The 26,361-nt window shown below is 38.3% G+C and overlaps 1 protein-coding gene across 1 annotated transcript in view; it reads right to left on the bottom strand.

The window, feature by feature from the left end:
- Positions 1 to 26,361, bottom strand: part of astn1 (astrotactin 1) — a 2,712,832-nt gene that overhangs the window by 845,055 nt on the left and 1,841,416 nt on the right. The window lies entirely within an intron of this gene.

Raw genomic sequence — 26,361 nt, 5'->3', positions numbered from 1 at the left:
CCACTTATAGGTGAAAGTTTACTCGTAAAAGTGCATTCCTCTCCATCACCTTGCTAGGCTGCCACTCACATTGAGTGCTGCTGTGCTTCAGGAAACGATCACATAACCTTCAGTCTCAATGCAGATTCTCAGTCTGAAACATCAACAATCCCTGTGCCTCCTTAAATACTACATGACCCAATGAGTTCCTCCAGCAACTTGCAAATATTTCACCTTGATTTGAAATATATTTCAAATTGTATTCTTTAATTCTCCCTGTGGTTTCCACTAGCAAGAAATGTTTCAAAAGTTGGCCAGAACCAACAAAAATATTCCTGCGACATAGAACAGTACAGCACAGGAACTAGCCCTTTGGTCCACAATGCCATGCCCAACCAATTATACCAGAAATCAAATGGTCAACTAAACCAATCCCTTTTGCCTACAAAGGTCCATATCCTTCCATTTTTCTCAAATTTGTGAGCCCATCTAAATGTCTTTTAAAAGTCCCTAATTATAAGCATTTACCCCTACCCCAGGTAGTGCATTATAGTCACCAAACTATTCTCCATGTAAAAAAGCTTGCTGCTCATATCTGTGTCACTTATCTTGAAACATCAACTGTTTATCCATTTGTTCGCAGATTCTGTCTGACCTGCTGAGTCCCTCCAGCATTTTGTGTGTGTTGCTCTTCAAACGTCCTTGAAATTATTCCCTCTCACCTGAAATGCATGCCACTCTGCTGTTAGACATTTCAGCCCTGGGAGAAATATACTATCTGTTAACTCTATCTATTCCCTTTGGTCGAGGGAAGTGCCTGGTGTGAAAAGTGCTAGTCTTTGGCTCGAGAGATTCTGGCAGTTTTGGCAGTTGGATAGTGCAATCAAGAATTGATTAGCAGTTGATTGTCAATCAAGATTTGACTAACCCAGACTCAGCAGAAAACAGCTGATTGGGCAATCAAGGTCAGATGACCTTGCAGCGTGCAAAGCTCAAGCAAATAAAAAGAGGGAGCGCTCCAGCAGAGTGGCCTGTTGGGAAGTGCCTGGTGTGAAAAGTGCCAGTCTTTGGCAAGGAGACTATGCCAGGCACAATTGCAGAGGGCGAAGACATGACTGATAAGCTGATTCAGTGCGCTATGAGCATGATGTGGGAGGTCAGGGACACTGATGGTGACCCTGGCTGCTACAGCTGTGGAAAGTGTGTCCAGATTCAGCTTCTGAAGGAGCATGTTGCAGCACTGAAGAAAGAACTGGATGACCTCAGGTTTATCTGTGAAAATGAGGGTTTTCTGGACAGGACCTACAGTGAGATTGTTACACTGAGCATAACAGAAGAGAGAAAGGGGGCGACAATGAGGAAGGAAAGGATGCTTGAAGTACAGGAGATCCCAGGGGATGTACCTCTCATAAACAGGTTCACCTTTTTGGAAGCTGTCAAGACAGAAGATACTGCCAGTCTGAGAGGCGGACAGGTCTATGAGCTGAAAATTGGTGCAGAAGCAGAGCCGAGGAGTCAGACATCAGGAAGAGCTGTGGTAGTAGAGGACTCCATAGTAAGAGGTATGGAAAGGAGTTTCTGGGGCAACAGGTGAGATTTAAGGATGGTGTGTTGCTTCCCTGGTGCTAGGATCCAGAACATCAAGGTCTGATTGCAGGGAATCTTCAAGGGTGAAGGTGAACAGCCGGAAGTGGTAGTGCATGTCGACACAAATGACATCGGGAAGAAGAAGAACATTCTGCAGTGGGACTTCAGAGAACTCGGCTGAAAAGCAGGACTTCCAGGGTGGTTATCACTGGTTTGCTTCCAGTTCCTCGTGCTGGAGTGGGCAGAAATAGGGAGATAATGGATCTGAATGTGTGGCTGAGGAACTGGTGCAGGAAGCAAGGATTTACATTCTTGGACTACTGGGATCTGTTTTGGAGTAGGGATGAATTGTACAAAAGGGATGGAGTGCACCTTAATAGGTGGGGGACCAGCATTCTGGCAGACAGGTTTGCCACTGCAACATGGATGTGTTTAAACGAAGTAGTGGGGGGTTGAGGGGATGAACTAGAAATATAAGGATGGTGTTAAAGGGAAAGTGAAAATAAAAGTTAAAGGACAACAGAATCAATGGAGTAGAAAGCTCAAGAAGAGATCATACAGTATGGCCAAGTGAAATAGGAATTGATATGAAAGGTGAGGGGAGTACTGAATTAAAAGTATTATATTTGAATGCACAAAGTATAAGGAATAAAGTAGATGAGCTTGAGGTTCAGTTGGAAATTGGCAAGTACGATGTTGTGGGAATAACTGAGACATGGCTTCAAGAGGACGGGGCCTGGGAAATGAATATTCAAGGATATACATCTTATCAAAAGGACAGACTGATTGGCAGAGGGGGTGGGGTGGCTCTGTTGGTGAGGAATGATATTCAGTCCCTTGCAAGGGGGGACATAGAAACAGGGGATGTAGAGTCAGTATGGATAGAACTGAGAAATTCTAAGGGTAGAAACTCCCTAATGGGAGTTATCTATAGGCCCCCAAACAGCAGTCTGGATGTAGGGTGTAAGTTGAATGAAGAGTTAAAATTGGCATGTCGCAAAGGTAATGATACAGTTGTCATGGGGGATTTCAATATGCAGGTAGACTGGGAGAATCAGAATGGTACTGGACCCCAAGAAAGGGAGTTTGTGGAGTGCCTCCAAGATGGATTCTTAGAACGGCTTGTACTGGAGCCTACCAGGGAGAAGGCAATTGTAGATTTAGTGTTGTGCAATGAACTGGATTTGAACAGGGGCCTCGAGGTAAAGGAACCATTAGGAGGTAGTGACCATAATATGTTTTAACCTACAATTTGCGAAGAAGGGAAAATCAGATGTGTCAGTTCTACAGTTGAACAAAGGCAACTATGGAGCTATGAGGGAGGAGCTGGCCAAAGTTCAATGGAATAATACCCTAGCAGGGAAGACAGTGGAACAAAAATGGCAGGTATTTCTGGGAATAATGCAGAAGGTGCAGGATCAGTTCATTCCAAAGAGGAAGAAATATCCTAAGGGGAGTAAGGGGCAGCCGTGGCTGACAAGGGAAGTAAAGGGCAGTATAAAAATAAGAGAAGTATAACATAGCAAAGATGAGCGGGAAACCGGAGGACCGGGAAGCTTTTAAAGAGCAACAGAAGATGACAAAGAAGGCAATACGCCAAGAAAAAATGAGGTATGAAGGTAAACTAGCCAAGAATACAAAGGAGGATAGTAAAAGCTTCTTTATGTATGTGAATAGCAAAAAAATAGTTAAGACCAAAATTGGGCCATTGAAGACAGAAACAAGTGAATTTATTATGGGGAACAAGGAAATGGCAGATAAGTTGAACAGGTACTTTGGATCTGTCTTCGCTAGGGAAGACACAAACAATCTCCAAGATGTAATAGTGGCCAAAGGAACTAGGGTAAGGAATGAACTGAAGGAAATTTATATTAGGCAAGAAACGGTGTTGGATAGACTGAGTCTGATAAGTCCCCAGGACCTGATGGTCTGCATCCCAGGGTACTTAAAGAGGTGGCTCTAGAAATTGTGCATGTATTGGTAATCATTTTCCAATGTTCTATAGATTCAGGAACAGCTCCAGCTGATTGGAGGGTGGCTAATATTGTCCCACTTTTCAAGAAAGGAGGGAGGGAGAAAACAAATTATAGACTGGTTAGTCTGATGTCAGTGGTGGGAAATTTGCTGGAGTCAATTATAAAAGAGGAAATTATGACACATTTGGATAGCAGTAGAAGGATCAGTCTGAGTCAGCATGGATTTATGAAGGGAAAATCATGCTTGACTAATCTTCTGGAATTTTTTTGAGGATGTAACTATGAAAATGGACAAGGGAGAGCCAGTGGATGTAGTGTACCTGGACTTCCAGAAAGCTTTTGATAAAGTCCCACATAGGAGATTAGTGGACAAAATTAGGGCACAGGGTATTGGGGGCAGAGTACTGACATAGATTGAAAATTGGCTGGCTGACAGGAAACAAAGAGTAGTGATTAATGGGTCCCTTTCGGAATGGCAGGCTGTGACCAGTGGGGTACCGCAAGGTTCAGTGCTGGGACCACAGCAGTTTACAATATACATTAATGATTTAGATGAAGGGATTAAAAGTAACATTAGCAAATTTGCTGATGACACAAAGCTGGGTGGCAGAGTGAAATGTCAGGAGGGTGTTATGAGAATGCAGGGTGACTTGGACAGGTTGGGTGAGTGGGCAAATGTATGGCAGATGCAGTTTAATGTGGATAAATGTGAGGTTATCCACTTTGGTGGCAAGAACAGGAAGGCAGATTACTATCTAAATGGAGCCAAGTTAGGAAAAGGAAGTACAATGAGATCTAGGTGTTCTTGTACATCAGTCAATGAAAGCAAGCATGCAGGTACAGCAGGCAGTGAAGAAAGCTAATGGCATGCTGGCTTTTATAAAAAGAGGAATTGAGTATAGGAGTAAAGACGTCCTTCTGCAGCTGTACAAGGCCCTGGTGAGACCTCACCTGGAGTATTGTGTGCTGTTTTGGTCTCCAAATTTGAGGAAGGACATTCTTGCTATTGAGGGAGTGCAGTGTAGGTTCACAAGGTTAATTCCCGGAATGGCGGGACTGTCATGTGTTGAAAGATTGGAGTGACTGGGCTTGTATACACTGGAATTTAGAAGGATGAGAGGGGATTTGATTGAGACATATAAGATTATTAAGGGATTGGACACGCTGGAGGCAGGAAGCATGTTCCACTGATGGGTAAGTCCAGAACTCGAGGCCACAGTTTAAGAATAAGGGGTAGGCTATTTAGAACGAATGCAGAAAAACGTTTTCACCCAGAGAGTGGTGGATATGTGGAATGCTCTGCCCCAGAAGGCAGTGGTGGCCAAGTCTCAGGATGCATTCAAGAGAGTTAGATAGAGCTCTTATAGATAGCGGGGTCAAGGGATATAGGGAGAGGACAGGAACAGGGTACTGATTGCGTATGATCAGCCATGATCACAGTGAATGCGGTGCTGGCTAGAAGGGCCAAATGGCCTACTCCTGCACCTACTGTCTATTGTCAATGCATCTCATGCCTCTATCAGATCTCCACTCAGTCTCTGCTGCTTTGAGCCAGCAACCCTAGTTTGTCCAGCCTCTGATGACAATACAGGTAGCATCCTGCTAAACCTCTTCCGAAACCTCTCCAATCTTCTCTGCACCCTCTACTATCCTTCCTATAGTACAGTGACTAGAAATGCGCACAACACTTGAGATGTGACCTAACTAAAGTTTCATAAAGTTACAACATAACTTCAAGACATTCAAATTCAGTACCTCAACTAATAAAGGCAAGCATGCCATATACTTTCTTAACCATATGTATAGCCACTTCCAAAGAGTTATGAACTGGGACCCCAAGATCCCTCTGCTCTTCAACACTGTTAAGGGTTTTGCCATTTTCAATGTACTGTTTCCACTTTACATTTGACCTACCATGTCATGTGCAACTCTACAAATCTCTGGTGAGATTGTACTTGGAGTATTGTGTTCAATTCTTGTCACCTCATTATAGGAAGGATGTGGAAGCTATGGAGAGGGTGCAGAGGAGATTTACCAGGATGTTGTCTGGTTTGGAGAACAAGTCATATGAAGCAAGGTTAGCGGAGCTGGGACTTTTCTCTTTGGAGTGTAAAAGAATGAGAGGGGACTTGATAGAGGTCTACAAGATTGAGAGGCATAGATAGGGTGGATACCCAGTACCTGTTTCCCAGGGAACCAATAACAAACACTAGAGGGCATATGTACAAAATTAAGGGAGGAAAGTTTAGGGGAAACATCAGGGGTAAGTGTTTTTTTTAATTAACACAAAGAGTTGTGAGCACCTGGAATGACTTGCCAGGGATGGTGGTGGAGGCTAAAACATTAGGGGTATTTAAGAACCTCTTGGACAGGCACATGGATGAAGGAAAAATGAAGGATTATGGGGTAGTGTGGGATTAGTACTTTTTTTTAAGGATTATATGGGTCGGCATAACATGGAGGGCTGAAGGGCCTGTACTGTTCTATGTACCAAGTTGTAATACTTGGCAGATGTCCAGGTTAAACTCCATCTGCCATTTCTCCATCCATATCGACAACTGATCAAAATGCTACTCTATTCTTTAACAGTCATGTCCTATTCACAACACTTGTCAGTCTTTGTATTATCTGCAAACTTACTAACACACCCATTTATTATATTGTCCCCAGTTATTAGTGCAACTCCAGCTCCCACATCTCTTTTACCTTCCTCTCTTTTCTAAAACATCTAAACCCTGGAACATTAAGCACCTGTACTGTCCTGGTTAAGATTTTTGCTGCTAATGCTGTAGGGATTAGTAGCTTTCTGTAGGAGCAGTGTGTCTTGCTGATAGCATGCTTGAGTTTCAGGTAAAGATAAGGGGCTGCGATGTTCAATTTAGGAATGTTGTGTCACCCGATCAGGATGGTGGAAGTGGGAGAAAGTTCCAGAGAAAGCTGGGGAGAGAGAGTATTGTGACAGACACTAGGGTGGGGGGTTCGGAGTCTTTTTGGTGGAGGCTGCAGAGAGGACACGAAGGAAGAAGGCTGAGGATGCCATGGGAAGGAGCCTTGTGCAGATGAATAGCTCCAAAGAGGAAGGGCCAATACTCTAGAGAGAGCCCGTTTGTTCGAGATGGATTCTGAGCGATGTTTGTAATGTGGTGTGTTCTTTCACGCAGACCTTGGATCTGGAGCGCAAGTAACAAACAACATCAAGATGAGCTCCAATGATGAACAGTTTATTGTAATGGGCCCTTTTATTTTCTCCCCCTTTTCTTTTTCATACTAACTGTTCGATAAAGCTGAAATGTGCAAATATACTTACTTTATAACTATGCAGTGTCCAATTTATTATTTCTCGCTGACCGACAGTTGTGTATGGACAGTATTTATGCAGCATTTGCTCACATTGAGGATTCTTTGATTGTAACACCATAATGTTCCTGTTGGGTTGAATCTCAAATTACACTGACCCTAGATGCCTATTGTTCATGAAAGGTGGCTTTCCCCCTGGTGAGTCCTGTGGCTGTCAGCGATGCCGACACTGAGCCAAACTTCCATATGAGCCCAGTGAGAGGGATTTACACTCATCCCTGTTCATCTCTCAATGTATCTGTAATAGCCACAACATCATATTTCTGTGAAATGATACATGCTCTAATTCATCACTTTTACCCATAATACTCCTAGCATTAAAATACATACACTTCAAACTAACTGCCCCATCATATCTATTACTTGCTCCTACCTTTACTGGCCCCGCCATCTGCTGTGATGGTATCTGGCTTGCCTACAGAGAGTTTATAAACTGTAATGAAGGCTTTAAACCTGTTTGGATATAACTCCCCAATCTTCAAAGACTACTTTACTTTCCTGTTTATACTCCATGGCAAAGTTAGCTGCAAATACCCACTATTCAAGCAGTGAAGGTTTCCCGCTCATTACCAAAGAGACTTCCAGTGAACGAAAGTAGCTAAAACACAGTTCATTTATTTACAGTGATACACGTTTAAATCTACAAACACAATTAGAGCTGACAGAATATTTCTATTTGAAACATTTCCCAATTACAAACCATTTCCAAAACACAACACAATTCCAAAACCTAAAATGTCAAACACAAAGGATAAAACATGAAGCACAAAGGCAAAGTATTCCCAAAACACAGGTTCAATACCTATAAAATAAAAAGACCTACCAAAGATAATGACAATTAAATTATCCTTTGCAGGAAACAAAGCTGGAGGAATGAGCTCTAGCTCTTCCAGATTCTTGAAGTTCCTTACACCATTACTAATAAGCCTGAACAGCTCTCTATATTTGTATCCATTTCAGCTTCATGACGTCACAAAAATGCTTCTAGACCATTGTGTTAAAAGGATATCTCGGATATCTCAGATATCCTTTTAATACAAATGGACTATAAGCATTTTCGGAGATATAGCTCTTAGATAGCTACCATTAATGGTGAAAAGCTAACTACTGAGCATATAAAACTCTTCCAACTATAAACACATCCGTTACAGTTATGCTAAATGATATTATCCATCTGTTCTACAAGCTTCCCTTAACTGAGCAACTTAAGAGTCAGCTCCTTTGTTTGAAACAACCCAAATTAAACAAACCATTGTTTTATACTCTTGAGCAAATGTGAAAATGCAGTGGTTCTTTACGGCAGAGCATCTTCAAAGTAAAGAGCATATTTACAAAGCTGTTCTATAGAGAGTGCTTCCCATTTACATTTCAAGAAATGAAACTGTCTTCCATTTGAGACTAGAAGTTAAACAAAGCAAGGTTTATTTACAACTGCTTGTGACCTTTCAAATAGCAGCTGCTATTTAGAAAGCAAGCTTAGCAAACATGAGATAGAATCGAATATCTATCATACTATCTTCCTCTCCAACCCTCCATTTTCTGACCTGGTGTGCTTGGGTGTCACTCTGTATTTGGTCTCCAATGTAGACAAAAGTCATTTTCTCCATTCTCAATTCTATTTGATCCCTATGTTGTACTTTCACCCTTTACCCACAGTATCTAGATATGAATTAGCACAAAGCTCAACAAAATTGCTACAAAGCTGGATACAGAATAATGTGTTCACATATCTTGATGCAGTAGCATGAGTTTATAGATAATTGCTCCTTTTTTCTTTCATGCTTTCACTTGAACACTGTACCTCTTTAATTCATACACATTTGCATTCACCGGTGTGTGCGTTTACCTCAACATTTTTGCAGGTGCCATCATTTTGTGAGCATATTCTTTATATAGCAAGGGTCATTGCTCAATGAATTAAGTTGATGAAGCTTTCTTACTAGTTTAATTTTACAGTTCTGAATAGATGTTTTTGCATTTCAGCCCGGATGGAAATTCAATTTGGGCCAAAGAAAAGTTGCAACTCATTCTGATACAATCATAGATTTTAAATCTTTTTTAATAATATTTATCAGTACATTCCTTTTGGCCTGCAAAGTTCCTATGCAGAAGTTGGATTTGAAGGGGAACATTTCCAGAGGTAGGTACCTCAGGATTTAATGCTACTTGTTTCTCCTCTGGCTTGTTGTTTCTGAGAAGACTTATGTGGCAACCACAGATTCAGAGGTGGAGTAGCATATCGCCTATGGGAAGGGTTAGCAGTTTGTGGAGTCACATGACACAGAAGTTCTCAAAATCATCCTGTATGCTCTTTCTCCAATTTGAATGGTCTTGAGAATGAGTGCGATAATAGGGCATGGTAGATTTCCAAAAGGAGGTGTTGAGCTTGCAATTTTATCTTTTCCTCTCTCCACCTGGTAATGCCTTTGGTGGTACTTTGAGCAGAGAATCTGTTTTAGAAATCTATTGTTGGCCATATAGATGAGGTGACTTACCAAAACATAACTAATTGTGTCAAACTAAGGTCTCATACTGCTGGTAAGTGAATACGGGTGTACCCGTTTAATCTTTCAGTGGATTTGCAGAATCTAATAATATTTCTCTAGGGTCTAGAAGTACCACAGCCTATGGGCACACTTTCAAGGCCTATTCATCCCATGTTCTCGACATTTATTGCTTACTTATTTCTTATTTTTTATTTCTTCTTTTGTATTTGCACAGTTTGTTGCCTTTTGCACAGTGGTTGTCTGTCCTGTTGGATGTGGACTTTCACGTATGTACTTTATTGATAAATTTACTCTCAACTTTGAGCAAATGAAGTCAGGTGTTTTTCTTTTTATACTTTTTCTTTCATGATCTGTGGAATTTAATTGACTCAGTATACCAGATTAACTGTTTTGTTAAACCCAAGCCTTGGAATCTTTACTATCTATCTGAAAAAGCAGACATGCCCATGTTTGACAACTTAAACACTAAAGGAAACAGCTGAGAGGATGCGTCACTTTTTAAGATTATGTATTCAAGTACTTCTAGGATGGGGTTCCCAACCTTTTTGTTATGGAAAAATACCATTAAGCAAGAGGTCCATGGACCCCCAGAGTGGAAACATCTGTGCTAGGCCTATGTAGACCAACCTGCCAAAACAGCAGTTTATTCTACAACAAAATGAGGTCCTGAGGGCTGGCTACAGATTGGAATCAAATTGAGTTGATCAAATGGCTCACATAAAATAATGCACAGGCCGGAGGGGTGGAGTTTCAAGATGGCGACGTAAACATCTGCCTTTTAGGCGCTCTTCATTTTTTTAACTATAATCACCCTTTAATCAAATCTTTTCGAATTTAATCATATGAGTTGATGCTTTCGATTGACTTTTTTTTTCCTAAAACTATATTTGATCTAATTCTGTCGAACTTAAAATGGCTACAAGCAAGAAATCGTCTAAGGAGCCTATCTATCGACGCAATTTCTAATCTTCTGGATGCTAAACTTGCAAGTTTGGAAAGCAAGCTGGAAAGTAAAATGGAAAGTAAAGCAACAAGTTTGGAAAGTAAACTGGCAAGTTTGGAAAATAAGCTTACCACGAAAATGTCTGAACTTGAAGGAGTTGTTAGATCGCTTGATAATAAGCTTCAGTCGGAGGCATCAGATATTCAGCGGCATGAAGATAAGTTTGCGACTCTTGAAAAATTAATTGTTGAAAAAGTACGTACAATTGAAGCGTTGGATAAGAAGATACAATCGACTGTTAAAACAGTAGATCAGTATAAGTTTAAAATTACTGATCTCGAAAACCGATCTCGCAGACAGAACTTGCGAATCATCGGGTTTCCCGAAAAAGTTGAGTCCGGTGATTTAACTGAATTTTTCTCTAAATTACTGTGGGAAATTTTCGGTGGTGAAGGTTTACAAACTAAACCTGTTATCGACCGCCCTCACAGAGTTGCGAGATTTTCGTCTACGACTGGTAAACCACAAGCGGTGATTGTTCGCCTTCATTATCCTCATGAGAAAGAGCTTTTAATTCGATTAGCTCATAAAAAAGGAATGATTTCTCACAACGACACCACATTTAGAATTGTTGAGGATTATTCATACGAAGTAATGAGAGCGAGAATCGCTTTTAAACTAGTGATGGCAGAGATTCACTTGATCGGACTTAAACAAGCTTTAATGTATCCAGCGAAGCTTAGAATTATGCTGAACGACAACAGTCAGCAATTTTTTAACACTCTGGAAGAAGCGAAGAAATTTGTTGAAGAATTTCGATCTTCTAGTGCAACTTGAACTATGTGTTATGTTGAAGATTTTTCGGAGAGAGGATACCATTTCACTTTAAGTTTTAACCTATGAAGCTGGGTTATAACTTCTCATCCTGATCTACGGGTCTGGTTTTTTTTACTATCATCATTGTTTATAGATGCTCTTTTTAATTTTTATAATATCTTTTTTTCTTTTTTCTGTTTCAGACATATACGTTTATATTTTGTAATAATGATTTTTTTTTTCAAGATGTCGTTTCTTTTTCCCGTAAGATTCTGTTCTCTGTAAGCATTTATTTGTTTGCCTGTACTTAGAAATGGGACAAATGTTTTGGAATTTTTGGTCTTTTTTTATATATTGTAATGTTTATTACATCCCTTTTTTAATCCTATTTTGATAACTTTTTTTCATTATTAAATTTCTTTTAATAGATTGCTGAATTTACAGTTATATTTAGTAATATGGCTTTTTCAAAATGGCATTTCTTCTTCCCATAAGTCTTTGCTTCTGAAACGTCATCTTTCTTGTATTTGAACATGGAATTTTTTTTTAAAGGTATATTACACTTTCAAATTTTAATGTTTATACTTTTTTTATTAATGATTGTTTGTTTTATTATATTAGTTTTTTCATTCTGATTGATATATATTTTCTTTTTGCAACCCTATATCTTAATCTGGGTGTTATATAGTTTTCTTTTAATCTTTTTATAGAGCTGCCATCTTGAAATGGGGGTAATGTTAGTATTAGATTATGCGCCTGCCGCTTGGCTTTCTTTCGAAGGGTGGGGGGAGGGGGTAGGGATCTTTTTTCATGCTTTTGCTTTTTATTTTTTTGCTTTTAGTTTATGGGCCAACTTTAAATTATTAATATTGTTGAGGTGTCATGTTCTCCGGTTGCTCCTGAATCAATTTTCCTTCTTCCTGAATTATGGGTTATGTGTCTTTTTAACCTTTTATGATACACACAACTAATATTAGCATGATGGATAAATCTATTAACTTTATCTCTTGGAATACTAATGGTTTAAATCATCCGATTAAACATAAAAAAATATTTAAAGTATTCCATAGATTGAACACTAATATTATCTTTGCACAGGAGACCCATATTAGGAGGAAGGATAATCAACATTTTTTTTAGGTTCTGGAAGGGTCAACAATTTCACTCGAATTGTACCGCCAAAATCAGGGGTGTGTCTATTTTTATAGACCCCTCAATATCGTTTACACATCATGAAATTACTTCTGATCCACAGGGCAGATTCTTGTTGATAGCTGGCTCACTTTTTAATCGAAAAGTTGTTCTAGTTAATATTTATGCTCCAAACTTTGACTGCCCTGAATTTTTTAAACGTTTATTTACTTCCCTTCCTAATCTAAATGAATATATGTTGATAATGGGTGGAGATTTTAATTGTTGTTTGAATCCTTCAATGGATAGATCTAAACCTATCTGTACTCTTCCGAATAGATCAGCCCTACTTATTAATTCTTTTATGGTTGATTCGGGAATCACAGAAATATGGCAGTTTTTGAACCCTAAAGATAAAGAATTTTCATTTTTTTCACATGTATATCATAGCTATTCTAGAATTGACTATTTTCTTATTGATCATCGGTTATTAACGGATGTTATTGATTGTAAATATGATTCTATTATTATTTCGGATCATGCACCTTTGAAGTTATCTATTAAGATTTTGGACTTTTCCAATAATATTAGATCTTGGAGACTTAACGCTACTTTGTTTCAAGACCCAGAATTTATCACCTACATAAAACAGCAAATTGACTTGTTTTTCTCAACAAACTGCACTGAAGAAATCGACAGAGGAATACTTTGGGACTCTTTTAAGGCTTTTATCCGTGGACAAATTATCTCATATTCCGTTGGTAAAAGAAAACAAAGATATTTAGATATTGCTTTATTAGTGGATAAAATTAAGGAAATTGATAAGATTTATTCCGTGACTCCTACCAAAGAACTTTATAAGAAAAGAGTTGAGCTTCAAATGGAACATAGTTTACTATTATCTTCTTCAATTGAAAATCAATTAATTAGGACCAGGGCTCAATTCTATATTCACAGTGATCGAACTGGTAAACTGTTAGCTAATCAATTAAAAGCTATTTCGACTAAGCGACAAATTATTAAAATTCGTAAACAAGACGGTAATTTAACTACTGATCATAAAGAAATCAATAATACTTTTCAAGATTTTTATAAATCTTTATATCAATCAGAATTTGATGGTGACCTGTCCATGATTGATAATTTTTTAACAATCTGAATATTCCTAAACTGATAGATGAAGATCATAGCTTGTTAGATGCTCCTATCTCTATGGTCAAAATAGGAGAGGCTATCTCATCAATGAATTCAGGGAAAGCTCCTGGTCCTGATGGTTATATTGTAGAATTTTTAAAAACTTTTTCTTCTTTGCTTTCCCTTGGTTATGTGAAATTTTTAATGATGCGTTTGCTAAGAAGAGATTACCTCAATCTTTTTATGAAGCTAATATCTCTCTAATTCTTAAAAAAGATAAAGATCCTACTTTATGTGCATCTTATCGCCCTATATCATTATTAAATGTAGATTCTAAGATTCTTACAAAAATTTTAGCCATTAGATTAGAAAAAGTACTATCATGGATTATTTCAGAAGATCAAACTGGTTTCATTAGGAATCGGTATTCCTTTTTTAATGTTAGAAAATTGATTAATATAATTTATACTTCACCACCCACATTCTCAGAATGTGTTATCTCATTAGATGCTGAAAAAGCTTTTGATAGAGTTGAATGGACATACTTATTTAATACATTAAGAAATTTTAATTTTAGTCCCAACTTCATATCATGGATTAAATTAATATATTATAAACCTGTTGCTTCTGTTCTTACAAATAATTATAGATCCTCTTTTTTTCAATTATCTCGTGGTACGAGACAAGGCTGTCCCTTAAGTCCTTTATTATTTAATATCGCATTAGAACCTTTAGCCATTGCTATTCGTGAATCTCCTAATATTTTTGGTATTACCCGTAATGAGAAGTTATACAAATTATTACTTTATGCTGATGACTTGCTGTTATATATTTCTGACCCTGACAGGTCTATTCCCGCTATTTTATCCTTGTTGGCTCAATTTGGTAGTTTTTCTGGTTATAAACTAAACTTGTATAAGAGTGAATTATTTCCCTTAAACGCACAAACTTTATTGAATGACAGGATACCATTTAAAGTTGTTACTGATAACCTTACCTATTTAGGTATAAAAATTACCAAGAAATATAAAGATTTATTTAGACTGAATTTTTTACCTATGCTTCATCAAATTCAACAACTTACTACAAGATGGTCTCCCTTATTTTTATCATTAATTGGTCGGATTAATGCTATTAAAATGATGATTTTACCGAAATTTTTATACTTATTTCAAGCCTTACCAATTTTTATTCCTAAATCTTTTTTTGATAACATTGATTCAAAAATTTCCTCATTTGTGTGGCAAAATAAAAACCCTAGGTTAAGTAAAAGGCAATTACAAAAATCTAAAAAAGATGGTGGTTTAGCTTTACCTAACTTTAGATTTTATTATTGAGCAAATAACATTTGTAACTTAATGTATTGGAAATTAGATTTGGATTCACCATTGTGCCCACAGTGGGTAAATTTGGAATGTAATGAGGTAAAGGGATATTCTCTATTCTCTGTTCTTGGTTCTTTTCTTCCTGCTGATTTAGTTAAATTTAATAAACAAATATCTAATCCTGTTATCAAACATACATTACGAATTTGGTTTCAATTTCGTAAGTTTTTTACTCTGAAAAACTTTGTTCTTGATAGCCCTATCTTACTTAATTTTTTTTTTCAAACCTTCCTGGACAGATCAAGCTTTTAACATATGGAAAAGGAAAGGTATAAAATGTTTTCGTGATCGTTTTTTTTTTGAAGATACTTTGATGTCCTTTGACCAACTTTCCAACAAATTTAAATTACCTAAATCTAATTTTTTCAGATATCTACAAATCAGAAATTTCTTACATAAAGTTCTACCATTTTTTCCTAATTCAACTTCAGTGGATTTTTCAGATTTGATTTTTACCTTAAACCCTTGTCAGAAGGGATTAGTAGCTTTTATTTATAATATGATTATGAAGATACAACCAGAAATATCAGATAGAATTAAACAAGAATGGGAAAAAGAACTTCGATATAATATTTCAACAGATAAATGGGAAAAAAATTTACAAATGGTTAATTCCTCTTCTATATGTGCTAAACATGCTTTAATACAATTTTAAATTGTACATAGAGCTTATATGTCTAAAGATAAGCTTGCTCGATTTTACTCTTATATTAACCCTCAATGTGACAGGTGTCATCTAGATGTGGCTTCATTGACCCACATGTTTTGGTCATGTCCCACTTTACATAACTATTGGAAGGACATATTTGTTACCATTTCTTCAATTTGGAATATTGATTTACAACCTCATTTTATTACTGCAATTTTTGGTATACCAAACGAGGATGATATTCAGTTTTCCCCTTCAATCAAACGAATGATTGCTTTTGTAACATTAATGGCCAGAAGGTCTATATTACAAAACTGGAAAGAAGTAAATCCTCCTACCACGTCTCAGTGGCTTTCTCAAACTATTTCATATCTAAATTTGGAAAAAATTAGAAGCACTATTTTTGACTCATCAGTCAAATTTGAGGAAACTTGGGGACCGTTTATTCGGCATTTTCATATGAATTAATCTGACCTTTTCTAGACCTTCTTTCTGCTTATTCTTGTTCAGATATGGAGTTCCGGAGTTTTTTTCTGACACTATCACATACTTATAAACTGTCACTATTGCCCATGTTAGTTTAGTTTAGTGTTTTTTTTATCAACATACATTTTCTTTCACTTATTTTCATTTTTTTTTTTCTTTTTTGACGATTATTTTTGTTTTCTTTTCATATATAGTTATATAGACTTGATTGATTAAGGTACTTGTTTCTATTGATGTTTTAATAGGTTATTATCTTATTATCAATGTAATTTCAAGTCTATTGTATTCATAACCTATTCATTATTATGTTATGTTTTTTTTATATATATGAAACTTAATAAAAAGATTGGAAAAAAAAAATGCACAGGCCAAATATCTAATTGAACAATACACCAGAGGTATGAAGCTGCATAAATTCCAATTGAAAGAAGTCCTGATAGTCACTCCCTGTCATATCATCATGGCTTGCATCATGAATTGCTGTAGTGACATTCAATTTCAATTTGCTGTGGCAAAGACTTTTTTCAATCATAGGCAGTGGCATTATGACTCAAGCGAGTTGCTGAGAACAGGAATTATTTAAGTGTTGCATGGCTTAAAAATCAACAATGCAAAATTAATGTGCTTCTGAAAAACACTATTGTCCTCCTTGCTGCCGAGGCAACCTTGCAAATTTATTATACCTATTGTATTGGAAAATATATCAAGGATTATTTAGTAAACTACAAATTGCATCACAGACAGAATCCCAGCTTCATCAAAACTATCAGTGTTTCTGTGCTGTGAGGGTGTCCTTGAGTTCTCAGGCTGTATCATTTCTAAGATTTTATCCCACCCTCCAGCAGCCACTGAGCAGTTACACCTGTCAACTATTGTGATCTTCACAAAGTCACCTCAGTCTTTCACCCTTGTCGAATATTCTGCAATAAAAATCTTGAAAGGGCGAAGGACTGAGTTCTCTTGCTCAATAGGTTAATAACTGGGGCATCAACTTAATGTTCCTTACAGGAATTGGCAGGACATTAAGGAGGTTGGGTATAGGCTGAAAGGTCACTGCCTGAAAGTGTGCGGTGGAAAAACACATCTCATTTAAATACATACTTGAAGACAACTGGATGATCCATGCCCGTCAAATAGACTTCCATTGTTCAAATGTTTTATAATAAATAAATATGAAGACTTATTTGAAGAATTAATTGCCTGTAATTTTATTCCCAAGTTGTTAACAGTAGTACTGCAGAGAGTATTGCAGGATACCACACTCTAATAAAGTTAACTCTCTGATTTTCTTTTATTTCTTCTTACAATGTACAAGCTTTTAGAGTACAAAACCACCATGACTTAATCAGCATCTCATCTTTGATCCTGTATTTTGGACCAGTTGTGGTCTAGAAGTCAATCTTTCTTGGCTGGCAGCCAACTTTCTAAAATTCATCAGGTAAAAGAGATATGCATTTTACGTTCAAGGTGAGTGTTCAGAATGTTACATTATTTTTAAACAGTATCCACTACTAATTGAGACATACTGTACGCTACACTTGATTTTTACCCTGAAACCAAAGTGTGTACTTAGTTCAGACAAATGGAATATATGATACAAAAATTTTATTTTGAGTAGAAATGTGTAACTGGTAATCTCCACACACTTTCCTGTTGATATATGATGACAATAAATCTGTGTGTTTAAGTTAGTGCAAGACTACTTTTTACAGGGAGATTGAAATGGACATATTACATATTCACAGAAATCATTAAGTTTGGGTTAAAATCCATGGCTGAAGCTGCATGTGTACACCAAACATTAACTCTACCTGCTCCTTTCAAGCATATAGTAGGCACTATACAAATGCTCATTCTTGTTCCATTCCTCACCCTAAGAAGGGCATAATTCCTTCTTGGACAAAATAGAAAGCAGTCACATTAAAAATAATATAGTCATTTCTCAATTTAAAAAGGGGTGCATTCCTGGAAAACATTTTGTTAGGCAGCAGTTCACGATCAGTAGATTATAAAATACAGTGGTGCTAGAAAGTTTACAGTGGACTGAAATGCTTGAGCATATAGACATTAAGAAAGAGGATGAGCTGGAATTTTTGAAAAGTTAGATTGGTTTCAGATGAGATATACCCCAGGTTACCATGGGAAGTGAGGGAGAAGATTGCTGAGCCTCTGGTGAAGATCTTTGTTTGTATCATCAATAGGAACAGGTGAATTCCTGTACCTGAGGATTGGAGGGTTGCAAATTTTGTTACCTTTTTCAAGAAAGTGAGCAGAGATAACCCAGGAAATTATAGACCAGTGAGACTTACTTCAGTAGTGGGTAAGTTGTTGGAGGAGATCCTGACAGTCAGGATCTATGAGCATTTGGAGAAACATAATCTGATTAGGGATAGTCAGCATGGCTTTACAAAAGGCAGGTCGTACTTATGAGTCTGAATGAATTCTCTGAAGATGTAACAAAATACATTGATGAAGGTAGAACAGTGTTTGTAGTGTATATGGATTTCATTAAGGCTTTTGATAAGGCTCCCCATGCAAGGCTCATTCAAAAAGTAAGGAGGCATGGGATCCAAGGAGACCTTGCTTTGTGGATCCAGAATTGGCTTGCCCACAGAAGGCAAAGTGTGGTTGTAGATAGCTTGTATTCTGCATGGAGGTCAGTTACCAGTGAAGTTCCACAGGGATCTTTCTGGGACCTTTCATCTTAGTGATTTTTATGAATGACCTGGATGAGGAAGTGGAAGGGTGGGTTAGTAAGTTTGATGATGACACAAAAGTTCAGGGTGTTGTGGAAGGTCTGGAGGGTTGTCAGAGGTTACAGTGGGACATCAATAGGATGCAGATCTAGTCTGAGAAGTGGCAGATGTTCAACCAGATAAGTATTAAGTGGTTCATTTTGGTAGGTCAAATTTGAAGACAGAATATAATATATATGGTAAGACTCTCAGCAGTATGGAGGATCAGAGAGATTGTGGGGTCTGAGTCCATAGGATGCTCAAAGCTGCTGCACAAGTTGACAGTGTTGCGAAGAAGGTGTATGGTGTGATGGTCTTCATCAAACATACAATTGAGTTCAAGAGCCGTGAGTTAATTGTTACAGCTATATAAAAAAACCTTAGTTAGACCCCACTTGGAGTACTGTGTTCAATTCTGGTCACCTTACAACAGGAAGGACATGGATACTATAGAGAGAGCGCAGAGGAGATTCACAAGGATGTTGCCTGGATTGGAGAGCATGCCTTATGAAAATAGGCAGAATGAACCTGGCCTTTTCTCCTTGGAGCAATGGAGGATGAGAGGTGACCTGATAGAGATGTATAAGATGATGAGAGGCATTGATCATGTGGATAGTCAAAGGGTTTTCCCAGGGCTGAAATGGCTATCACGAGGTGGCATAGTTTGATGTGACTGAAAGTAGGTACACAGGGAATGTAAGCATTAAGTTTTTCACATAGATAATGGTGGGTGCATGGAATGCACTGCCAGCCAATGGTGCTAGAGGTATATGGAGCTTAGAAAAAATAGAGTGTTAGGATAATTCTAGGCAGTTTCTAGAGTAGGTTACATAGTTGGCACAGCATTCTGAGCCGAAGGGCCTGGAATGTGTTGTAGATTTTCTATGTTCTGTGTTTGTAAATGCTGTAGAATTTTCTCTATTTCTGAATAACTCCACACAAGTCCTAAAACTATGTGAGAACAAAATTAAATAAATAACACCAAAATTTATACTTGTTCATTTAATTATTGAGAAAAGTGATCCAACATTTCATGTACTTGTTGGAAAAAGTATGTGAACCTCTGGGGTAATGCCTTCTATAAAAAGCTGTTTGGAGTCAGGAGTTCCAATCAATGAGGACAAATTGGAGGTGTGGGTTGCAGTGATGCCCTGCCCTATAAAAAGGGCACACAAAGTCAGACTACTGACAGAGCCGGTTCTTCTCAAAAAGGATTTGTTTATATGCACCATTGTGGATGTGGATCCACAATGGTGCACAATTTATGTGGATTAAAACAACTTTCACAGGACCTTAGAAGATGAATTGTAGAGATGAATGAAGCTGGAAAAGGCTACATAAACATTTCTAAAGATCTGAGTGTTCATCAGTCCACAGCTAGAGAAATTGTGTAAAAATGGAGGAAACTCAGTACTGTTGCTACTTTCCCTGGGAGTGGGCATCCTGCAAAAATCACATGAAGAACACTATGCTGAAGCTGGTGAAAAAGAACACAAGGGTAACAGCAAAAAACTTGCAGAAATCTCTAGAACTTGCTGAAGTATCTGCTCAGGTGTCCATTATAAGAAAAACACTGAACAAGAATGGTGTTCATGGAAAGATACTACAAGGGAAAACACTGCTCTCCAAAACAAAATATTCCTGCACATTTCATGTTTGCAAAAAAACACCTGAATGTTCTACAACGCTTCTGGGTTAGTGTGCTGTGGACAGATGACACAAAGTTGAACTCTTTGGCAGAAATCCACATTACTATGTTTGGAGGAATAAGGGGACTGCACATCAACACTAAAACCTCATCCCAACTGTGAAACATGGTGGAAGAAGCACTATGGTTTGGGGCTGCTTTGCTGCCTTCGGGACTGGACAGGTTGCAATCAGTGAAGGAACAATGAATTTTACAAGAGAATGTCAGGGTAGCAGTCCATCAACTGAAGTTTAATAGAAGTTAGATTATATAACAAGACAATGATCCAAAGACAAGAGTAAAACCACAACAGAATGGTTTAAAAAGAAGAAAATTTGTGTTTTGGAATGGCCAAGTCAAAGTCCTGACCTCAATCCTATAGAAAGGACCTGAACCCCAAGCAGTCATACAAGGAAACCCCCTCCCCACCCCCCCCCCCCCCCACAACATCCCAGAGTTGAAACAGTTTTGTAAGGACAAATGGCCTAAAATTTCTCCAAGCTGATGTGCAGGACTGATCAACAGTTACCAGAAACATCTGGTTGAAGCCATTGCTGTACTAGGGGTCACACCAGATACTGAAAGCAAAGGTTCACATACTTATTCCAACACATACATGTAATATTGGTTCATTTTTCTCAATAACTAAATGAACAGGTATAATTTTTTGTGTTATTTATTTAATTGGGTTCTCTTTATCTAGTTTTAAGACTTGCGTCCAGATCTGATCAAATTTTAGATCATATTTATGCAGAAATAGAAAAAATTCTACAGGGTTCACAAGACTTTCTAGCACCACTGTACATAGTGGGGATTTGGTAAAGTACATTTCTATGGGCAGAGAATGGTGTGCAATTGATGAGAGGGAAAGAGATTAATCAATCTGTATATAGCAAAGAAATAGATTCCTGAACTGGTAATTCCAGTAAAAATAAATTTAACAATTGCCAAGAAGACAAATGAAAACGAAAGTTTGGATCTTCATGAGCAGTGCCATGCATTTCAATTCCTAGCCTTTGACTCCCTACTGCCTCTCTGGATTTAAACATTGTGATACAGTCTGTACTAAAGTTCTCAGCACACATGTGTAGTAGCAGTAATCTAGGGACTTGCTTCTTGGAAGAAAGTTAGTTGTGCCATAGAATTACTGACAATGACCCTTAAAGTCTTGCAATATATTCCAGAGCATCAATGGTGCCGTAGGTGGAATGTTTGTCTGGTACGCAGCATTCCCAGTGTTGTTAGCAGTACAGCACAATACATGAAGCACAGCTTGCCAATCTTGACACCTGGCTGGCCCTTTCTAGTTATGAGTTGTACTTGCACTAAGTAGGTAATTTTTGCATCATATACACAGTTTGAATTTTCGTCGACATCACAGTGTTCCTTCAGATAGGCCCCCTCCATGCACATTCTCAAAACCCAATGATGTTTTAATGGGGCTGTATATAAATCAGCAGTGCCATATGAAGCTGACCTCTCAGAGGAGATTTCAACTACCAGCAATCTGACATGGCTAACCCTACCCACAATTTAACTTAAATACAGAGGAAAATCCTTCTTTGTTTTAACCTTTATCCCACAGTCCCCTCAGCTAAGATTTCTCAGCTGATTCCTTCAGCCACAATCTTTCACTTTCAACCTCCCACTAACCACTGTCCTTGCAACCCCACTGGCTCCTAATCCTAGAGTCCTTGCAGTCCTTGTCCTGGACTTGAGAAAAACATAATCTGCACTCTTCACAGTTGCACAATACCATGTGGAAAATGTGCACTGACTATTCAATGCTGGTCTGTTAAATACCTTGGCCTTTGCACATGATTGAATCTTTCCCATAATTAACCACAGAGACATCAGGAGGTTTAAAATGAATTTCAAATCAAAATATGTATGTTAAAGCAAATTAATATGTAAAATAATGTTAACAATAAAGAAACATTATTTTGTTTTCCATCACCATTTCTGGATAAAACTCAATAGCTAAATTCATCCACGCAATGCTTTACTTCAAAGGAAAAAAAAATAGGTCCTTGTGTTCTTGATTGAAAACCTTTCAAAATCATCAGCTAGAATTGTACACAAAATGCAAAGGATGCTGTCATATTTTTCCCTGATTCTAGGGTGGAAAGGATAAATCTTATCTCCACTTCCATCCCATGAGCTCAAGTCACTTTAAACAGATCGATACAAGGGCTTTGTGGTCTGCATAGCTTAGATGCTGACTTTACTTCAGATGTCAGGGTCTGCAGAGTTTAGTTTTTAAATGCTAGTTTCCTGACCTATATTCTGACTTGACAATAAAGCTTGATCTGTCTTACTGTACACCAGCAAATCAATGTTAGTTACATAGGACCATGACATAGTCAGGGAAGTGCTCAAGCTGAACAGATCCAAATCCTCTCAACTAGTAAATTGTTTCAGATGGATCCTCTGTCACAGATTGATTCTTCTTTTTCTTCTTGAGCCCTTAACTCCTGGTGGAGTCGTCGGGGCACTGTCATGGCAAGCTTTGCACCAGTCTGTTCCAACTGTCATGGTTGCGTGCCAGGGCCTGGGTCACCGCAAATGTTTTCCCTCCATCTTTTCCTCTGTTTGCCTCTCCTTCTTTTCCCCTCCACAGTTCCTTGTAGAATGGTCTTTGCAAGGCCACTGGATCTTGTTACATGGCCATACCATCTCAGCCTTCTTTTCTTCACCGTTGTGAGAAGGTCTTCATGGGGGCCAATGTGGTGCTGGATGGTCTTGGGGACCTGCTGTTTGGTGATGTGGTCCAAGTATAAGATGCCCAAGATGTTGCCATAGCATCTCATTTTCCAATGCCTGTATCTTCCTCTGTAGCTCTGCTGTAAGTGTCCATGCATACAGGAAGATGGAGAATACCAATGCACACTGGAGTCTGATCTTGTACTTCATGGTAAAGTTGCTGTCCCTCCATATTGTCTTGAGTTTGGATAGTGAAGTCATTGTTTGTGCGGTCCTTGCCAGGACTTCTGGTCTTGATCCTTCATCACTGATGATTGCCCCTAGGTATTTGAACTGCTGCACTGTCTCAAGTTTCTGACCATGGACTGAGATGTCTGTTGTCAGAGCACAGTAGGCATTTGCCATGAGCTTGGTTTTCTCGGCACTTATTTCCATTCCAAACTTTGTAGAGGCTCTGTCAAGATGGCTGACCAGGTTGGCCAGTTCGTCCTCTTTTCCTGCAAGTCCATCAATGTCATCAGTAAATCTTAGGTTTGTGATGTTCCTTCCTCCGATGCTGGCTGTGCCCACACGATCTTCAAAGGAATCATGATCTGTTCCAGGAAGACATTGAAGAGAGTGGGGGAGTGGAGGCAGTCTTGACAGACTCCTACAGAGGTTTGGAACCACTCCCCGATGGTGCCTTGAACGAATACTGCACTGGTTGCCTTGGTGTAAATCTGACGGATTATTTGAATCAGCTTCTGCCCATGCTGAATTTCTTTATGGTGGCCTATAAGGCATCATGCCAGACTCTATCAATCTGAGATGACAGAGACAAATTGATTGATGACAACCAAAAATTAAGCAGAGAAGGTTAAATTAAAAGCATCTGCCAGCAGACAAATACAAAAAAGGCTTATAATAATGGGTTAAAATCATCCAAAGTGCATTATAGCTGAAAATGTACCACTGAAATGTCACCACTGCACAATGTTAATCACGCAGAGCAAAATCTCACAAAAGCATGAAGGTGATCGGATTAAGGAATAATCATGGGCCGAGATACTGGATCTAAGTTCCCCTGACCTTTACTGGGCCATTAGTCTTCTTGCATTGGTATTGGACAGAGAGGGTTTCAATTCAAAATTTATCTGAAAGATAGCATTTCCAAGAGAGCAACAACACCTAAATACTGGACTGGATTTTCAGTGCAATTCTCTCTGACCAAGTCTCCAGAATGGGACTTGAACCCAGAAACTTCCAACTCGGAGATGAAATGCTACGAACTGAAGCATGGCTGACAAATGTCAATGTTACAGAGCTTTAAGCAGCTCTGTACAGACTACAGCAGCAAACATTGTGCTGGAGGAATTCAACGGGTTGAGCTGCAAATGAGAGAGAAAAGAGATTATTGATGCTTCAGGTTGAAACTCTGCATCAGGTCTTCCTTTCCATGGATATTGTTCAAACTGCAGGTTGTGTGTTGCTCCTGATTCCAGCATCTGCCCTCTTTTGTGCCTCCCAACTCTCAACAGCTCATCCCCAAAGTACTGAAGCAATGGAACATTCTCTGTCAATGAACCAAATAGCGAAGCAAGACAAAGTCTGTCCTATAACCCTTGTGCTTAAATCTTACTTGCCATGACTGATAAGACTTGTTTTATTTTAAAAATGGGGAACTTTCATGGCCCAGCCTTATGGATTAGACAAGTTTGTGTTGTATTGGTTGTATTGTAGCCACCTACTCTTCAAAGGATAAATCACTTCTCTTTTTACCCTCCACAGCAACCTTAGCTGCCAATACCCATTATTTCAGTGGTGCCCCCTACCAAGGCGCAAATGCTTCTAGTAGTTTAAACAAAATTCATTTATTTCCAGTTATACACATCTAACCAGACAAAATTATTAAAAGCACATTTAAAACTCAGAGGTTCTCTATCTTATGAAATATTTCCAAATTACAAATGGCTTCTAAAACAAAACAGATTTCCAAAACACAGGTAAAATTCCTACAAGGTAAAAAGACATACCAATGAGTTGTAGATGAATGAATCATCCATCACAGAAACACGGAGGAATGGATTCTAGTCACCATGGCTTTCTGTCATTCTTGCTGCTCCTTATCCATTCCTAATAAGCCTGCCTGCTTGTTCTTTACATTTATTCTGTTATATATATATATTTTGCCATTTGAATGACATCACACATAAGATATTTTTCATTTACCTTTTCACTTAGGTAGTCTAAATACTTCAACCACCAAAATATGGTTTGATTCAGGCCCAATTAATACAACTCCATTGTCTTACATTGCATCCCTTGAGCAGCCAGCCCTGTACTGTGGACCAGTAGTCTGTGCTCAAGTCAGTGCTTTTTATTTGCAAAGCTGTCCTTTTAACTTCAGTCTGATTATTTCTAGCCACTTACATTAAGAACTGAATATTGGCTGCCATTTCTGACAAAAAGCTGAATAAAGAAATATTGATAGGAAGTTTAACTTACTCAATAACAACTCTTTAAGTTCAAGAAGAGTCAGCTGCAGTTTGGGAAAACTGAGCTTAACAAAAAAGGCCCACTAGCCCTGGATAGTGACTATCCATCACAGTATATTCTGTCCGTAAACAACATGGGTTTCCTCCAGGTGCTCTGGTTTCCTCCTACAGTCCAAATATGTACCAGTAAGTAGGTTAATTGGTCATTGTAAATTATGCCATGATTAAGTTAAGGTTAGAAAGGTAAGTCACAGAGTGATGCAGCTCATTAGGCCAGAAGGTCCTGTTCCTCACTCCATGTCTACATAAAAATAAAAGTAAATTTAAGAACTCTTTCAGGTTCTACTATTTCTTACACATTCAAGGTCATTTAAAATGAGTAATTACGTCTTTGAAATGCAGAAAGGAAACAGCACCCAGAGGAAATTCCCATGGTCACAGGGAAAACATGCAAACTCCACACAGATGGTATCAGAGGTCAGGATTTAACCAAGGTTTCTAGAGTTGCATTTGTTTTACAGCCAGAGCATAAGTACATTTTCTTCTGCTTAACTTTGTTCCTAAATCAGGGGAAAAGACAAGTAGGCAAGAACAGAAGAATTAGAGCTTCCAGTCTCCCCCTCAAGACAGGCAGCACCATGACACGGTTGGCAGTATTGCTACCTTATAGCTCCAGCATTTAAGGTTCAGATCCTGATTTCAGTTGCTGTTCACATGCACTTTGCACATTTTTCCTGTGATTGCTTGGGTTTTTCTGGTTCCTCCCCACATCCCAATAAGGGTTGATAGGTTAATTGGCCACTATATGTTGC

This window comes from Hypanus sabinus, chromosome 11, assembly GCF_030144855.1.
Source record: "Hypanus sabinus isolate sHypSab1 chromosome 11, sHypSab1.hap1, whole genome shotgun sequence".
In the NCBI taxonomy this organism is placed as follows: domain Eukaryota; kingdom Metazoa; phylum Chordata; class Chondrichthyes; order Myliobatiformes; family Dasyatidae; genus Hypanus; species Hypanus sabinus.
The sequence above is the reverse complement of the archived record's forward strand: the minus strand, read 5'-3'. Positions and strand labels throughout refer to the sequence as shown.